This window comes from Balearica regulorum, chromosome W, assembly GCF_011004875.1.
Source record: "Balearica regulorum gibbericeps isolate bBalReg1 chromosome W, bBalReg1.pri, whole genome shotgun sequence".
NCBI lineage: Eukaryota > Metazoa > Chordata > Aves > Gruiformes > Gruidae > Balearica > Balearica regulorum.
The window spans coordinates 15,537,427-15,552,853 of NC_046219.1; the positions used below are offsets into that span (position 1 = coordinate 15,537,427).

General features: G+C 42.8%; 1 protein-coding gene across 2 annotated transcripts in view; it reads left to right on the forward strand.

Moving 5' to 3' along the window:
- The first annotated feature begins 5,660 nt into the window (after positions 1–5,660).
- The window catches only part of LOC142599141 (adenomatous polyposis coli protein-like), a 156,777-nt gene continuing 147,010 nt past the window's right edge, over positions 5,661–15,427 (forward strand). Inside the window, exon 1 of one of the 2 annotated variants that reach the window (XM_075738814.1) lies at positions 5,661–5,724. The gene's annotated coding sequence lies outside the window, so the exon portion shown is untranslated. Of the gene's footprint in view, positions 5,725–6,168; positions 6,290–15,427 lie in introns of those variants that run through there. The other variant, XM_075738815.1, reaches the window with a different exon arrangement.

Genomic DNA, 15,427 nt, shown 5'->3' on the forward strand with positions numbered 1-15,427 from the left:
TAAATGAAGGAAGCTTTGCTACCACACAAAAGTTTTCACTAAGGTTATCAAGAAACATCTTGACTCTAACCATATATTTTTTCCCTCAAAATTTGCCACCTGTATGAGTGATGTAGTTGTATTAATGGGGTTTTAGTTCAGGCAGTTTTCAAAGATTTTTCCAAAATACTTGTGCTGGTTTTAGCTGGGATAGAGTTAATTTTCTTCACAGTAGCTAGTATGGGGCTATGTTTTGGATTTGTGCGGGAAACAGTGTTGATAATAGAAAGATGTTTTCATTGTTGTTGAACAGTGCTTACAGATTCAAGGCATTTTCTGCTTCTCGCACCATCCTGCCAACAAGATGGCTGGGGGTGCACAAGAAGTTGGGAGGAGACACAGACAGGACAGCTGACCCCAATTGACCAAAGGGATATTCCATACTATATGACGTCATGTTCAGCATATAAGGGGCTTGGGGAAGAGGAAGATGGGGGCAGTGGCCTTTGGAGTGATGGCATTTGTCTTCCCAAGTAACTGTTACACATGATGGAGCCCTGCTTTCCTGGAGATGGCTGAACACCTGTCTGCCCATGGGAAGTGGTGAATGAATTCCTTGTTTTGCTTTGCTTGCACGTGCGGCTTTTGCTTTACCTGTTAAACTGTCTTACCTCAACCCATGAGTTTTCTCACATTTACCCTTCTGATTCTCTCCCCCATTCTGCCAGGGGGGAGTGAGCGAGCGGCTGTGTGGTGCTTAGTTGCCGGCTGGGGCTAAACCACGACAGTTGGTCCATCTGGACTGCCTTTTAAATTAGTGGAAAAAAACAGGTAACTCTAAAGGGTAATTTATCTTAAATGTCTAAAATAAGTTAGATGAATTACCCCATGGGGTATCTTTGATGTGACTTCAGATGCCTGAAATGAATCTTATCTAGGGTGTCCAAAACCATGTCCTATCCAAACAGCAAACTGTATTATCTCCTATATTTATGTGAATTTCACATATATTAAGGCTTAACATGGATGCAATTATTACAAAATGTACTGGAGTATAAGCATGCAAACACTGAAAAGTATTAGCCCCATTCCTCTCTTCTCGCTGACCTGCAGGATTGACTGCTAGGGGAGGGATGCAATATGCAGAGAAAGGGGATACACTATGATAAATCTCAGTTTAGGCACATTTTGGCTTTCATACATCATTGCACGTGTGTACGTATCTCTTTCCGCCACAGCGAAATGGCTTTCTGTAGCCTGTCTTCCACCTGACAGTACTTCATTATTCATAAATAAGTCATAGAATCATAGAATGGTTTGGGTTGGAAGGGACCTCAAAGATCATCTAGGTCCAACCCCCCCTGCCATGGGCAGGGACACCCTCCACTAGACAAGGTAGCCCAAAGCCTCATCCAACCTGGCCTTAAACACTTCCAGGAATGGGGCCTCCACAACCTCTCTGGGCAACCTGTTCCAGTACCTCACCACCCTCACAGTAAAGAATTTGTTTCTAACATCTAATCTAAATCGACCCTCCTTCAGCTTAAACCCATTACCCCTTGTCCTGTCACTACATGGCCTTGTAAACAGTCCCTCTCCATCTTTCCTGTAGGCTCCCTTCAGGTACTGGTAAGCTGCAATTAAGTCTCCCCGGAGCCTTCTTTCCTCCAGGCTGAACAATCCCAACTCTCTCAGCCTGTCCTCATAGGAGAGGTGCTCCAGCCCTCCGATCAGCTTCGTGGCCCTCCTCTGGACTCGGTCCAACAGCTCCATGTCTCTCCTGTACTGGGGCCCCCAGAGCTGGATGCAGTACTCCAGGTGGGGTCTCACAAGAGCAGAGTAGAGGGGCAGGATCACCTCCCTCGACCTGCTGGTCACGCCTCTTTTGATGCAGCCCAGCACACGGTTGGCTTTCTGGGCTGCAAGCACACGCTGCCGGCTCATGTTCAGCTTCTCATCAATCAATACCCCCAAGTCCTTCTCCTCAGGGCTGCTTTCAATCCATTCCTCGCCCAGCCTATAGTCGTGCTTGGGACTGCCCTGACCCACGTGCAGGACCTTGCACTTGGCCTTGTTGAACTTCATGCGGTTCGCACGGGCCCACCTCTCCAGCCTCTCAAGGTCCCTCTGGAGGGCATCCCTTCCCTCCAGGGTGTCGACCCCACCACACAGCTTGGTGTCGTCAGCAAACTTGCTGAGGGTGCACTCGATCCCACTGTCCATGTCGCCGACAAAGATGTTGAACAGTGCTGGTCCCAGGACCGACCCCTGAGGAACGCCACTCATCACTGTTCTCCACTTGGACATTGAGCCGTTGACCACAACTCTTTGAGTGCAACCATCCAGCCAATTCCTTATCCACCGCCTGGTCCATCCATTGAATCCATGTCTCTCCAATTTAGAGACAAGGATGTCGTGCAGGACAGTGTCAAATGCCTTGCACAAGTCCAGGTAGATGATGTCAGTTGCCCTTCCCTTGTCCACCAATGCTGTCACCCCATCATAGAAGGCCACCAAATCGTGTGAGGCACGATTTGTCCTTAGTGAAGCCATGTTGGCTGTCACCAGTCACCTCCTTATTTTCCATGTGCCTGAGCATAGTCTCCAGGAGGGTCTGCTCCATAATCTTGCCAGGCACGGAGGGGAGACTGACCGGCCTGTAGTTCCCTGGGTCTTCCTTTTTACCCTTCTTAAAAATGGAGGTTATGTTCCCCCTCTTCCAGTCAGGGGGAACTTCACCAGACTGCCACGACCTCTCAAATATGATGGAGAGCGGCCTGGCCACTTCATCCGCCAGTTCCCTCAAGACCCGCGGATGCATCTCATAAGGTCCCATGGACTTGTGCACCTTCAGGTTCCTTAGATATTCTCGAACCTGATCTTCTCCTACAGTGGGCGGTTCTGCATTCTCCCAGTCCCTGCCTTCTGTGACCTGGGCAGTGTGGCAGCTCAAGCACTAGCCAGTGAAGACTGAGGCAAAGAAGTCGTTGAGTACCTCAGCCTTCTCCATATCCTGGGTAACCAGGTCACCTGTTTCATTCCGGAGGGGACCCACATTTTCCCTCGTCCTCCTCTTATCACTGACATACCTATAGAAGCTTTTCTTGTTGTCCTTGACATCCCTGGCCAGGCTAATTTCTATCAGGGCTTTGGCTTTCCTAACCTGATCCCTGGCTACTCAGACAGTTTCTCTGTATTCCTCCCAGGCTACCTGCCCTTGCTTCCACCCTCTAAAGGCTTCCTTTTTTGTGTTTGACTTTGCCCAGGAGCTCCTTGTTCCTCCACAGGGGCCTCCAGGTTGTTTTGCCTGACTTCCTCTTTGTTGGGATGCATCGCTCCTGAGCTTGGAGGAGGTGACCCTTGAATATTAGCCAGCTGTCTTGGGCCCTCTGTCGTGGTTTTACCCCAGCCGGCAGCTGAGTACCACGCAGCCGCTCGTTCACTCCCCCCATCGGGATGGGAAAGAGAATTGGAAGAGTTAAAGTGAGAAAACTCGTGGGTTGAGATAAAGACAGTTTAATAGGGAAAGCAAAAGCCGCGTGCACAAGCAAAGCAAAGCAAAGCAAGGAATTCATTCACCACTTCCCATGGGCAGGCAGGTGTTCAGCCATCTCCAGGAAAGCAGGGCTCTATCACGCGTAACGGTTACTTGGCAAGACAAATGCCATTGCTCCGAACGCCGCCGCCCCCCCTCTCTCTTCCCCCAAGCTCCTTATAAACTGAGCATGACGTCATATAGTATGGAATATCCCTTTGGTCAGTTTGGGTCACCTGTCCTGTCTGTGTCTCCTCCCAACTTCTTGTGCACCCCCAGCCATCCCGCTGGCAGGGCAGTGCAAGAAGCAGAAAAGGCCTTGGCCCCGTGTAAACACTGCTCAACAATAAGTCCATAGAACAAAAACGTATCTATATTATCAATGCTGTCTCCAGCACAAATCCAAAACGTATCCCCACACTAGCTACTATGAAGAAAAATCAATCCTCTTAGCTGAAACTAGGATACCCTTCTTCCTTCCAGGGCTTTGTCCCATGGTATTCTACCAAGCAGGTCCCTGAAGAGGCCAAATTCTGCCCTCCTGAAGTCCAGGGTAGTGAGCTTGCTGAGTGCTCTCCTCGCTGCCCTGAGGATCTTGAACTCCACCATTTCACGGTCACTGCAGCCAAGGCCACCCTTGAGCTTCACAACCCCTACCAGCCCCTCCTTGTTGGTGAGAATAAAGTCCAGTATGGCACCTCTCCTCGTGGGCTCCAGTCAGGCAACCCTTCAGGGATTACTTATGTTTTGCTGTGTGGTGGGTTGATCCTGGCCAGCAACTAAACACCCACCAGCTACTCATTCCTGCAGCAGGATGGGGGTGTAAAAGTCAGTTCTTGGCTGGCCGAGGAAAGAGGCAAGGATGCTTAGCATAGAATTACCAAGGGCATTTATTCTTTTATATTTAAGCTATGTACATAGCATTGCCCTAGCCTAATGCATGGGGAACCATGATACAGAGGAAAGCAGTGTTTATACATGCTACAATACAGTTGTGTAGACCAATCAAATTACACATGGTAAGGGTTGGTCTAATCAGTTACTATTGTTTGCGTAATCAGTATGTACTTTTCCCATGTGGGATCAGTACATGCTTGTCCCATGCAGGTGGTACAGACCTATGGTCAGTGGTATGTTAATCCTCATTGTTCTAAACTGATGTCCCATGCAGGTGTGGGGGGGTTTATCCTGGATTCTGGTCAATATCAGTTCTGGCTGTGGTTGTATGCCTGGTTCCATTGAAAGGTTAATCTTCTATTGTTTTGTCATTGGTATGGGGTGTTCTCAGCTAGGAAGAGCTGGCTTAGGTTGCATCTTCTGGTCATATCAACCCTGAGGTAAAAGCTCATAATCCCAGGTGGTATTCATTCTTCTAAGCATGTTGTATTGCAGTTAGCATCTTGTCTTCTAATTCTCTCCCCTGGGAAAGACAATCACTCACAACCTCCCACAGGCAGGCTGATGCCCAGCCAATCTCTGACAGCTACCTTAGGATACACTACCATCACCTCCCTCCCTCCCTCCCTCCCTCCTCCCCCCCCCATTGTTTTGTTGCTGTTGTGGTTCACTTGTTTGATTGGGTTTTTTTAGTTGAGCTTGAGGTTATTGGCATGGAATATCCCTTTGGCCAATTCAGGTGAGCTGTCACAGTCATGCCCCCTCCTAACCTCTTGCCCACCCCCAGCCCACTCACTGGGGCAGGGGAGCAGGGTGAGTAAAGTGAGAAACAGAAAGCTTTGATGCTGTGCAAGAACTATTCGGTAACAGCCAAAACACTGTGTGTTATCAATGCTGTTTTAGCCACAAATCCAAAACACAGCACCATACAGACTGCTATTAAGAAAGTTAACTCCATCCCAGCCAGACTCAGTACATACTGTTCCTACCAGCACAGCCCATGTACCTTCAGGTCTGTCCCTGTGAGAAAAGGAGCTCGCCACACAGCGCCTGCTCCAGTCCAAAGCCACAGCCAGGAGTCGCGAAAACAACTAGTAGCGGGTGGCGGATAGCAGATAACAGCCACCCTACCATACCCTTCACCCCACCTCCGCTGCAACGTAGCTCTCGCAGCTGGTGTGTGCTAACAGAAAGGAGCAGTGTTAAGGCCCTCGCGCATGCGTGCCTCCGCTGCAGAAGCTGGGGTTCCCTCGGTTGCGCCTGCGTGCGCATCGTGGGCAAGATGGTGCTGGTGGGGACAGCGTTTCGAGGAAGTGAGTGAGGGATGTGTTTGGGGCGTTGGGCTTGCTGGTCGTGGTGTGCTTGAGGGGTGTTATTGTCGAGTAGGGGTTGAGTTCACGTGGAAGCTGGTGTAGTGGTCGGGGTTGCCTGGAGCCTGCTGGAGGGATGAGGAGCTGGGGAGGCGGGTCAGGGACCTGCCCTCGCCGATGAGGAAGTGGCTGTTGGGCTTCCGCTCCTCGTGCGCGCCCGGGCCCTCAAGCTGCTACTTTACGCTGTTCTGAGGGGCGCCGTCTTTGGCTTTGTGGGTTCGTGGCGGTGGGAGGAGTCGGGGAATCGTGGTGGCTGCGCTGCTGCTGGGTGGGGAGAGTGCCTGTCGGTGGAAGAGCTGACCCCTGATGGACACTGCTCGCTTCCCCGGGCAGCAGTTCTTTCCTTCTCCCGGGCAATGCCCGCCAGTGGCAGCTCCTCCTCCTCCTCCCCCCTCCCCCCCCCCGTTTCGGCCGGCTGTCGCTTTGGACTTATACTGTGACTGTTCTTCCTGGGTGCGCTGGCTGACAGCGCAGTATTTCTTCGCTAAATGGCCCCTTCAGAAAGTGGGTTAGTGAGCTAGTCTCCGCGGTAGCAGTCTTGGGGATGCTGAACTGCGAGGCAGGGCGGAGGAAGGATGGATGAACCAGGCATCAGTCTGGCAAAGACTTGTGTGTGCTATTTCTTGAAGCTACTTGCTTCTGTCCCTTGCCTTCTGTTTTTCTGCGGTCTGACTAGATTGTCACTCATTTGGGATAGGGCTGTCTCCTGTTGGCACTGCCCCTCATGCAATAGGAGTCTGATTTTTGTAGGTGTTAAATAATAAAGCTGTTGCTAGCTTTTTAGCTGTAAAATGTGAGTTGACTTTGCTTTTATACTTTAAAATTGGACCAAAAGTTTGCAGATATTTGATAGCTAAGATACTGCTGGAATAGAGGCAATATTAGTAAGGCACACAAGCTAGCTTCTTTCTTCTGTGAAAAGATATTTATATTTAAAGTCCTTGTCCTGCAAAACCTTTCTGTAACTGTTAGATTAGTCTTTGACTTAAAAGCTCTCTATTAGTAGGGGTTATTTCTTCTGTTATGTTTTCTCTCTAATCTCTGTGAATCTGTACAGGTGTGTCTGACTACACTCTCAGTTTCTGAAGTTGTTCTTGTCTCAAGTGCCATTTATAGCTTCAGAAGTGATTGAATGTAAAAAAAAATTCAGAATTTTATAAAAGTAATTTTCATTGTGGAGCTACAGGGGAAGGGAGGAGTGAAGATGCAAGTGTACTAAACTACATAACTGACTTGTTCTCCTGCCCCTAATAATAATTATGACCTCTATGATAGTAGTGGCTTGTAAAACTGGGAAGACAGGTCTATTGGTAGAACTGTGACAAAAACTTTTAACTTTCCTAAAAATTTCTGCAGAAATTTTGATTTCATGTATTGGCTCTACCAACTACTACTAATCAACAAGAGAAGACTTCTGTGTACTAGTGGAAAAGCATATATTTGAAAGCTTTGCTTCAGGAGGTTATGTCTGAATTGATATCACTACTAGAAATAATGCTTTGGTAAGTTAGAACTACTGAAAGGGTTGATTAAGATTGTCACTAATTGAAATTATAAAGAAACAGAACTTTTTCTCCTGTTGTCTTCAGATGCTGTAATCTTATTTTTAAACTGTTTGACAAGAATTGTACGTCAAATGGTTTAATCCGATCCTAAGCACTCAAGAAATATTAGTCTTGTTAAAGTGAATGTCATGAAGTTGTAATGCTTCAGCTTCAACTTCCTTGTTATGATGAAGGCTATTTATAGAATATTTCTGCTCAATGCAAAGGACTTTGCAATTACAAGTATTTACTCTCCTTGGATGTTTTAGGTTCCAAAATATAAATGGGTTACTTGGTAAAAAGTATTTATACTTAGTGGTACAGTGGGGGAGGGGGGGAAATGAACTAAACTCAGGAAATCCAAATGGTGGCATAGATGATGAATTTCTTTTTTTTTTTTTTTTTCCTAAACAGTGCAGTAGCAAACACTATGGAGCATAAGAATGTGTCTTAGCAAATGTAATGAAATATATGCTCGTGTATGTGAAGTTTTGATACCTAGATATGTTACACAATGCTTGTTAAGTAACTAAGATAAAGTTTCTTTAGAATATCGAACTAATGCCCTCAAGGATGTGCTGTGCTACCATGTGCACAAAACTTTAGATACTGTTTTGGTCAGTACTAGTACTAAACTAATAGCTGTTAGTCCAAGTGAACACCTGTATCTTACACTTGCAGTACCTTGTGGATACTTTCAAAAGATTTTTTTTTTTTTTACATACATATACACACATATGCGTGTATATACTTTTTTTTTTTACTGTTGTAAAAACTTTTCGATTACTTCTAGAGCCTTCTTATATCTACTTAATCTTTTGGGTGAGGGAGTTGTGTCCTTCCATGATCATATCAATACTAAATAAAACTTTTTTTTTTTTTTTTTAAAATCCTATAATGATCAAGAGGGGAAAAACTAGATCTGGCTAACTTTATTTTGGCTAGCCTCTGAAAATTCTTCGAGTAAAACCAAAATAGTTTGGATTGTTTTACTAGTTAACTTGTCCTGTTTGTTTCAGGCAGCTCAGTAACAATAGAATTATTCATGCAGGTTGTATACATGTCTTTTGAAATACTTTATGGTAGCAAGCTTTTATGAAGTATCATGATTGGCATGCAAGAGCATACAAATGGTTTAGTACAGTGTGCAAGTTACTATTTTTCACCATTATGCTATAGAATTTTTCATAGCATTATATGGTAGAAATTAATGAATTCCAGGAAACGCTTTCACCCCATCTGAAACTGAGGTCTCACCGTTCTCCTTTGAGCTGTCTCAATTTAATTTGGACAATAGAAAGCAATGTCTCTCTTCTGTTTCAAGCTAGAAATACACTGTGAAAACACGGTAGTAGCTTGTATGACAATGACTGAATGAGTAATGAATGAACAGACTGAAATTAGATAGCTAACCAACTTGGCAAGTAAAACACATCACTAATCTCATTTTAATGAGGATATCAGTATTTTGGTTGGTAAAATAAAATCCTGTGATGTACCTGAATTTAGCTTTTAATGAAGTCTCTATTGTAGGTTTAAAAAAAGCAATCTGACCTTACTAAATGAACGTAGGAGTTCTCAGCTTGGAAATGGCAATCCAGTAGTTGTAACTGATCTTTAAATGGATCTTCTAGTAGTTTGCTGTTTTAATTCATATTATCTTCATTTATTACCAATAATAGGAAAGCAAAAGCACTGTATAAACTTAGCTTTGACCCCTGATTCACATACTCAACTTCTAGTGTTTTGCTATTTAATACCCCACACTACTGTGTTGGTTGGTTTTTTTTTTTGTTTGTCCTAATTAATTTGGGTTGTGATTATAAATACCAGATTGCTAAAATAGTGTTAAAAACCTGTGAGAGTGACTTCAACAGCAACTGATGCTGTGCTCTTGTAGAATTCTATTTTAATTGTTGGATAATAATAATTCAGTTTTAGTTGAAAGCTTGCACCAGGTGTAGCTGGAGGATGAAGCTACTAGGCAATAAACATTCACTCAGTGTCAGAGACTTATAATGAGTGGGGGTGCTATTTTCTGTTAAAGCTTGTGGGAGAGGTAGGCAGTTGGAAAATCTTAAGAACAGTACTTGTTTTGTCTTATCTGCATGTGGTACTATAATAGTACCTCTGATACTATTTGCTGTACATAGTCACAAGGCTAGTCTATGCTAATTTGACTTTACAGTCAAAGATTAATAGGGTTCCATGAGTATGTTTGTCTTCATTAGAGGATGATTGTTTTAATTATTGCTAGTGGAAGTAAAAAATTTCAAAAGTATGAACACTTTGAGACTAGAGATAATTTATTTTTGCCTTTGTCATGTGAATTTTCAGAAGGTGAGGAGTATAATTCAGTATATAAGAACATCTTTTTGAACTGGTTAATGTAGTTGTATTAGAGCATGAATAGTTTGACTCTTATTGAAACGGTAAGCTTAAACGCTAAAGTTTGAAGCTAAATAGTATTTTGAAGTATTGTTCATAAGTGTAATGCTATTTTCTTAGGGATGCATTTTAATCTCAAACTGATAGAACTATTAATCTCTAATAGAAGAATAGACCTTACTTAGGTGGACTTGATAATTCAGCTTAAAAAATATTTAGGTTTATGTGAAATAGGACAACAGTGCTTTTGTTAATGCTGTGAGGTTGTTGGTTTTTTTTCTTAAGATATGATCTCTTTATTCTTATCCTGTAGTAGAATGCCAGCACAATAAAACATCACTCAAGGCTTAGTTCACAAGATTAAATTGTGTGAAAGTTGCACACTTTCTGGAAAACAGAGATCAATAAAATCTTTATTTGTGCAGTTAATGCTATGAGTGTTGTTTCCTTCAAATAGATTCTGAAAGGCACTGAGTTTCACAAAACTGAATTTGGCTGTTAGTAGATTGGCCTTTTTGTAGTAACTGGTGTGTGGGGCAAACTGGAAGGAAACTAGAAATTCTCATTGTTGTATGACAGGAATGCAAAGAAATCATGAAAGCATAAATTATGAGTTAACTATCCCTTTATTAATGGCAAAGATTCTCTGGGTCACAAAAGCTTTTTTTCTCTCCAAAATCTCTGCTGTGGTGATCACACATAGTTGATGCCCTTTAAGTGGAAGAACAGCAGTTCAGTCTGTTTAAACTAAGCAATGTTTTTCTTGGTCATTTATATAAATAAAATTATACATGAGAGCTTGGTGTGTTTGTATAGAAATTTAGTACCTTGCACGTGTTTTCATCACCTCTCCCCTTTAAGCCATGTTGGTCATATAAAGAGTTTTATGACTTCATCATGTTTGGCTTCTATTTCTTGAAGAGTTTTCAGCTATTTTTGTTATACTGTAAATTAAATTGATCAATAATAAGCATTTCCTTCAAGTGTGTTGTTGTGTTTGTCCCCGTCCCCCCGTCCATCCCCCCCCCCCCCCCCCCCCCCCGATTTGTTTTGTTACAGACTCTACTGGAGTTTGCATTTGTATTGCAAACTTACTGTTTAGGTAGTGGGATGACTTTTATCAAATAATTTTATTTGAATGCCTGAGTAAGTGTGTCAGGATGGGACTTCAATCTAATAGCTGTAAATGGATTCATCTTCCGTGTCTTGGTTTGTCTCTTCATTTATGAGTTTCTCTTTTTGTTAAACAGGAGTGTGTTTATCAACTGATTTTTGGGAATATGGGAAGATAAGTATTAGAGCAAATAACCAGAAAGCCTCAGTCCGCAACATATTTAAGTAAACAAGAACTGAGGTTCAAGCATGGTGGTGAAAATCAAAAGTACTGTAATATTAAACATATCCCTATAGTTTTAGTAGAAACCTGTTTGGTCACAGACTTCATATTCTGGTATATATACCTGAACAGGTCTCAACCCATATTGCTACTTCTGTTATCTTTGGAGAAATAGTAACCTTGAGTTATAGGAACAAATTGTTGCTATGTGACAACTATTACTAGGAGTCTGCATATCTTAGTAGTTTTATGTAAAATGGCTTTGTATTGTAATTATTTCCACAAAACTATAGGGTATTAATAAAAACAAGGAAATATGGCACATAGTGAGTAGAGATTTTTGTGTCAAAGAGGGTTTCTTGTTTGTGGTTTTTATGAGGCTTTTCATAACTAGTCCTCATAATAAATTTGCAGCCTCCTCTCTTTAGGAGAACTGATAGTTTTCTTCTCTATAATAATTATAATTATGGTTCTTTGTTAAAAGTAGCTGTTATTACACTGTGGGTATGAAGCTCTTGCTCACAATGTCTTATCTTGCAGTTGTTATCTGCTCTCAGAGAACAGATTGATTTATCAACCTTGTGCTGTTTGATATGAACGATGTTACCTTTCATGCTAGTTGTGCTTGGATTTGAAGGAGAATATAAGGAAAGCTGTTGATGGCTAAAGGAGTAGTTATATACTGTATGTAATTAACAGAAACAGAGGAGTGTGCTGCAGAACAAGATATATTGAAAAGTTGAGGGGAGTGAATATCTGTGACTTATATCAGTGATTTCTTGGTTTTGGGGGTTTTAGTTATTCCTTCTTCAAGGTAGACACACAGGCCAAACTTACTACTGCTCCTTTACAAACTGTATGAGTATATGCTATTATAAGAGGACTATATATTGAAATGACTGTTCACATATGCAAGTTCTGTGTTGCAGAATTGGATAATCTTTTTCTATGGATGTTCTGTACTTTTTATATATGTATAAACTACTTGCATATTAAATGCAAATTCTAGGAAGTCCTTATTGTGTAGTTAACGCTAATATACCTTTCTTTGTTTGGACATGTGAGAGCGTATGAATGGTGTCTTGGGAAATAAATTTACTGTGTTGATCCCCACTTAGTTGCCTTGGAACTCAGTAGTTCAGACAAGACTCATAGTTCTTAACTTTTAAAAGAAATTTTATTTGGACATAATAACAGTACTGTCCTGGACTGCAGTAACTTCCTTATTCTAGGGATGAAGCTTTCTGAGGGCTATGGTATAAGAATTTGAACAGGTTATGTTCACGTTGCACAAGAATCAATCACGTGACTTATCCTGATAAATACTTGAATGATTAAAGTTTCCTCAAATAATGTGGAATAACAGCTTTTATTTGAATGATAACTGCTGTTAGACTGCTTGAAATACAAAAATGGTTTTTGCATTTAAGAATGCATCTAGAATAAAAAAAGCCATATTTCTGATTTATTAAGTAATGCAGTTATTCCTTGCTGACTTGAACCATCTGAAAAGAGAATATTAGAAAGCATATTTTTTAACTGTAGCAGTGTTAATTGGCACTTCTATCAGCAACAGTTACCTCGATTGCTTTGTGTATGTATAACATCCCTTGGAATAGGGTAAGACTTAGTCAACTGTGAAACAAGACGTACCTTCTGAAAATGGAGCAAAATAGTTTGATCAAACAAGTTAAACATCTTATGTTTAGCATGTACAGTATCTGAATAAAAACAGAGTTAATCAGTGGCTCCTTCTTGGAGACTGGTCATAGCAGGGGTCTCTTAAAGGATTTAAATTCTGATATGAGTCTTGCACAGAATTTCCCCTTTGCCTCAAGTTGCTAACATCTCAATATAATACTGTAGATGTTTATTTGTCTTGGTTTATGCTAATAAGAATAAATATATCTTCTGTAGTTTTCAAAACCCCATATCAATATCAGATGTATTTTGAAAAAACAAGAAATGTTTAATTTGCAAAATTTTTTGGTCCTCACCTTGGTGTTGATGGCTGCAAAGGTGTAGTGGAAGTCACAAATTTGAATCACTAGCAGTTATAAACTATTCAGTAAAATTTCATAGAATCATTTAGGTTGGAAAAGACCTTAAGATCATAGTCCAACCGTTAACCTAACACTACCCAGTTCATCACTTAATCATGTCTCTAAGCGCCACGTCTGCACATCTAAATACCTCCAGGGATGGTGACTCAAACACTTCCCTGGGCAGCCTGTCCCAATGCTTGACCACTCTTTTGGTGAAGAATTTTTTCCTAATATCCAATCTAAACCTCCCCTGGTGCAACTTGAGGCCATTTCCTCTCATCCTATCACTTGTTACTTGGGAGAAGACTGACACCTCACTACAACCTCCTTTCAGGTAGTTGTAGAGAGCAATAAGGTCTCCCCTCAGCTGCCTCTTCTCTAGACTAAACAGCCCCAGTTCCTTCAGCTGCTCCTCATAAAACTTGTGCTCAAGACCCTTCACAGATGGCATGCGGTTAGCATGCAATTTTCCTGATAAAAGATGTATTAATCATTAAATGTAGCGAATAATGACATATTTTTGGATTAACTTTTGTTTTAGAAGTGTTCTTGCTTCCTTAAGCTTATTTCTTTACTGTGAAATGGTTCCTTGGATGATCTGGGTCTCATTCCATTGGACCCAGTATAGACCCCTGGGGTACACCACTAATTACTGGCCTCCAACTAGACTTTATGCCACTGACTGCCACTCTCTGGGCCCAGCCATTCAGTCAGTTTTGAACCCACCTGCTCATCCAGCCCATACATCAGCAACCTGTCTATAAGAATGTTATGGGAGACAGTGTCAAACACCTTACATGTGTCAAGGTAGATGATACTGCTCTCTCTTGATCTACCAAGTCAGTCATCTCATCATAGAAGCTTGTGAATCCTTGGAGACTATTCCCAATTACCTTCTTGTCCTTCATGTGCCTGGAAATGTTTCCCAGGATTAGCTGCTCGATTACCTTCCCAGGGATTGAGGTAAGGCTGACTGGACTGTAGTTTCCCAGGTCCTCCTTGAAGATAGGAGGGACACTTGTTTTCCTCCAGTCTTTGGGCGTTTCTCCCAATTGCCATGATTGAGCAAAGATTATCCAGAGTGGCCTTGCAATGACATCAGCCAGCTCCCCCAGCACTTGTGGGTGCATCCCATCAGGGCCCATGGACTGGACTATGGACTAATTGGACTACATCCAATTTTCTTAAGTATTCACTGACCTGATCCTCTTCCACCAAGGGTACATCTTCCTTGCTCCATACTTTCCCCTGGTCTCTGGGACCTGGGATTTCTGAAGGCCAGTCTTGCTAGTAAAGACTGAGGGAAAGAAGGCATTTAGTACCTCAGCCTTTTCCATGTCCTGTGTAACCAGGTGGCCCATCTCATTCAGCAGTGGGCCCACACTTTCCCTAGCCTTCCTTTTGTCACCTATGTACTTACAGGAGTCCTTCTTGTTGCTCTTGATGCCCCTCATCAGATTCAACTTCAAGTGGGCTTTGGCTTTCTTAGCTGTCTCTCTGCATGCTCAGAGGTGGCAAGGTTTTGGTAGTGTGGGGGGATGGCAGGTACGGCCTCTGCAAGAAGAAATCACGGGCTGCCCCTGTGCCAGACAGAGCTAGAACAGACCCACTGCTGGCCAAAACTCAGCCAATCAACGAAGCTGATGGCACCTCTGTGCTAACCTATTTAACAGAGGATAAAAAACATTGCACAGCAGTTGTGAGAAAAGTGTGTAAAACAAAAATAATCTTGCAGACACTAAGGTCAGTAAAAAATGCTGGGAGGAAGAGATATCAACAATGCAGCCCATGGAAGACTCCAGCCAGAGCATGTGGATATGCCCTGAAAGAAGCTACAGCCAATGGGAGGGATTCCATGCTGGAGCAGAGGAAAGGTGAGGAGGAAGGAGCAGCAGAGAGGAACTGTTATGAACTGACCACAATCCCCATTTCCCCCCTGTGCTGCTTGGGGTGGTGGGGACAGGGAGGAATTGGAGTCATCAGGAATGAAGCTGAGCCTGGGAAGGAGGAGGTAGGTGGGAGGAAGGTGTTCTTAGTTTTTGTCTTTGTTTCTCACTGTCCTACTCAAATGTAACTTATTGGCAATTAAAAATAATCTTCCCAAAGTCAAGTCTGTTTTGTCCGTGATGATAATTGGTAAGTGATCTTCCTGTCTTTATCTCGACCCACAAGCTCTTCCATCTTATTTTCTCCTTTCATCCTGTTGAGGGGGAATGAGAGTGCAGCTGGGTTGAGGGTATAGCAGCCAGCCAAGGTCAACTCATCACATCCTCCCACGTTCCCTGTTCCTGCTTCTATCTTCTGTATACTTCCTTTTCATGTTTGAGTTTTGC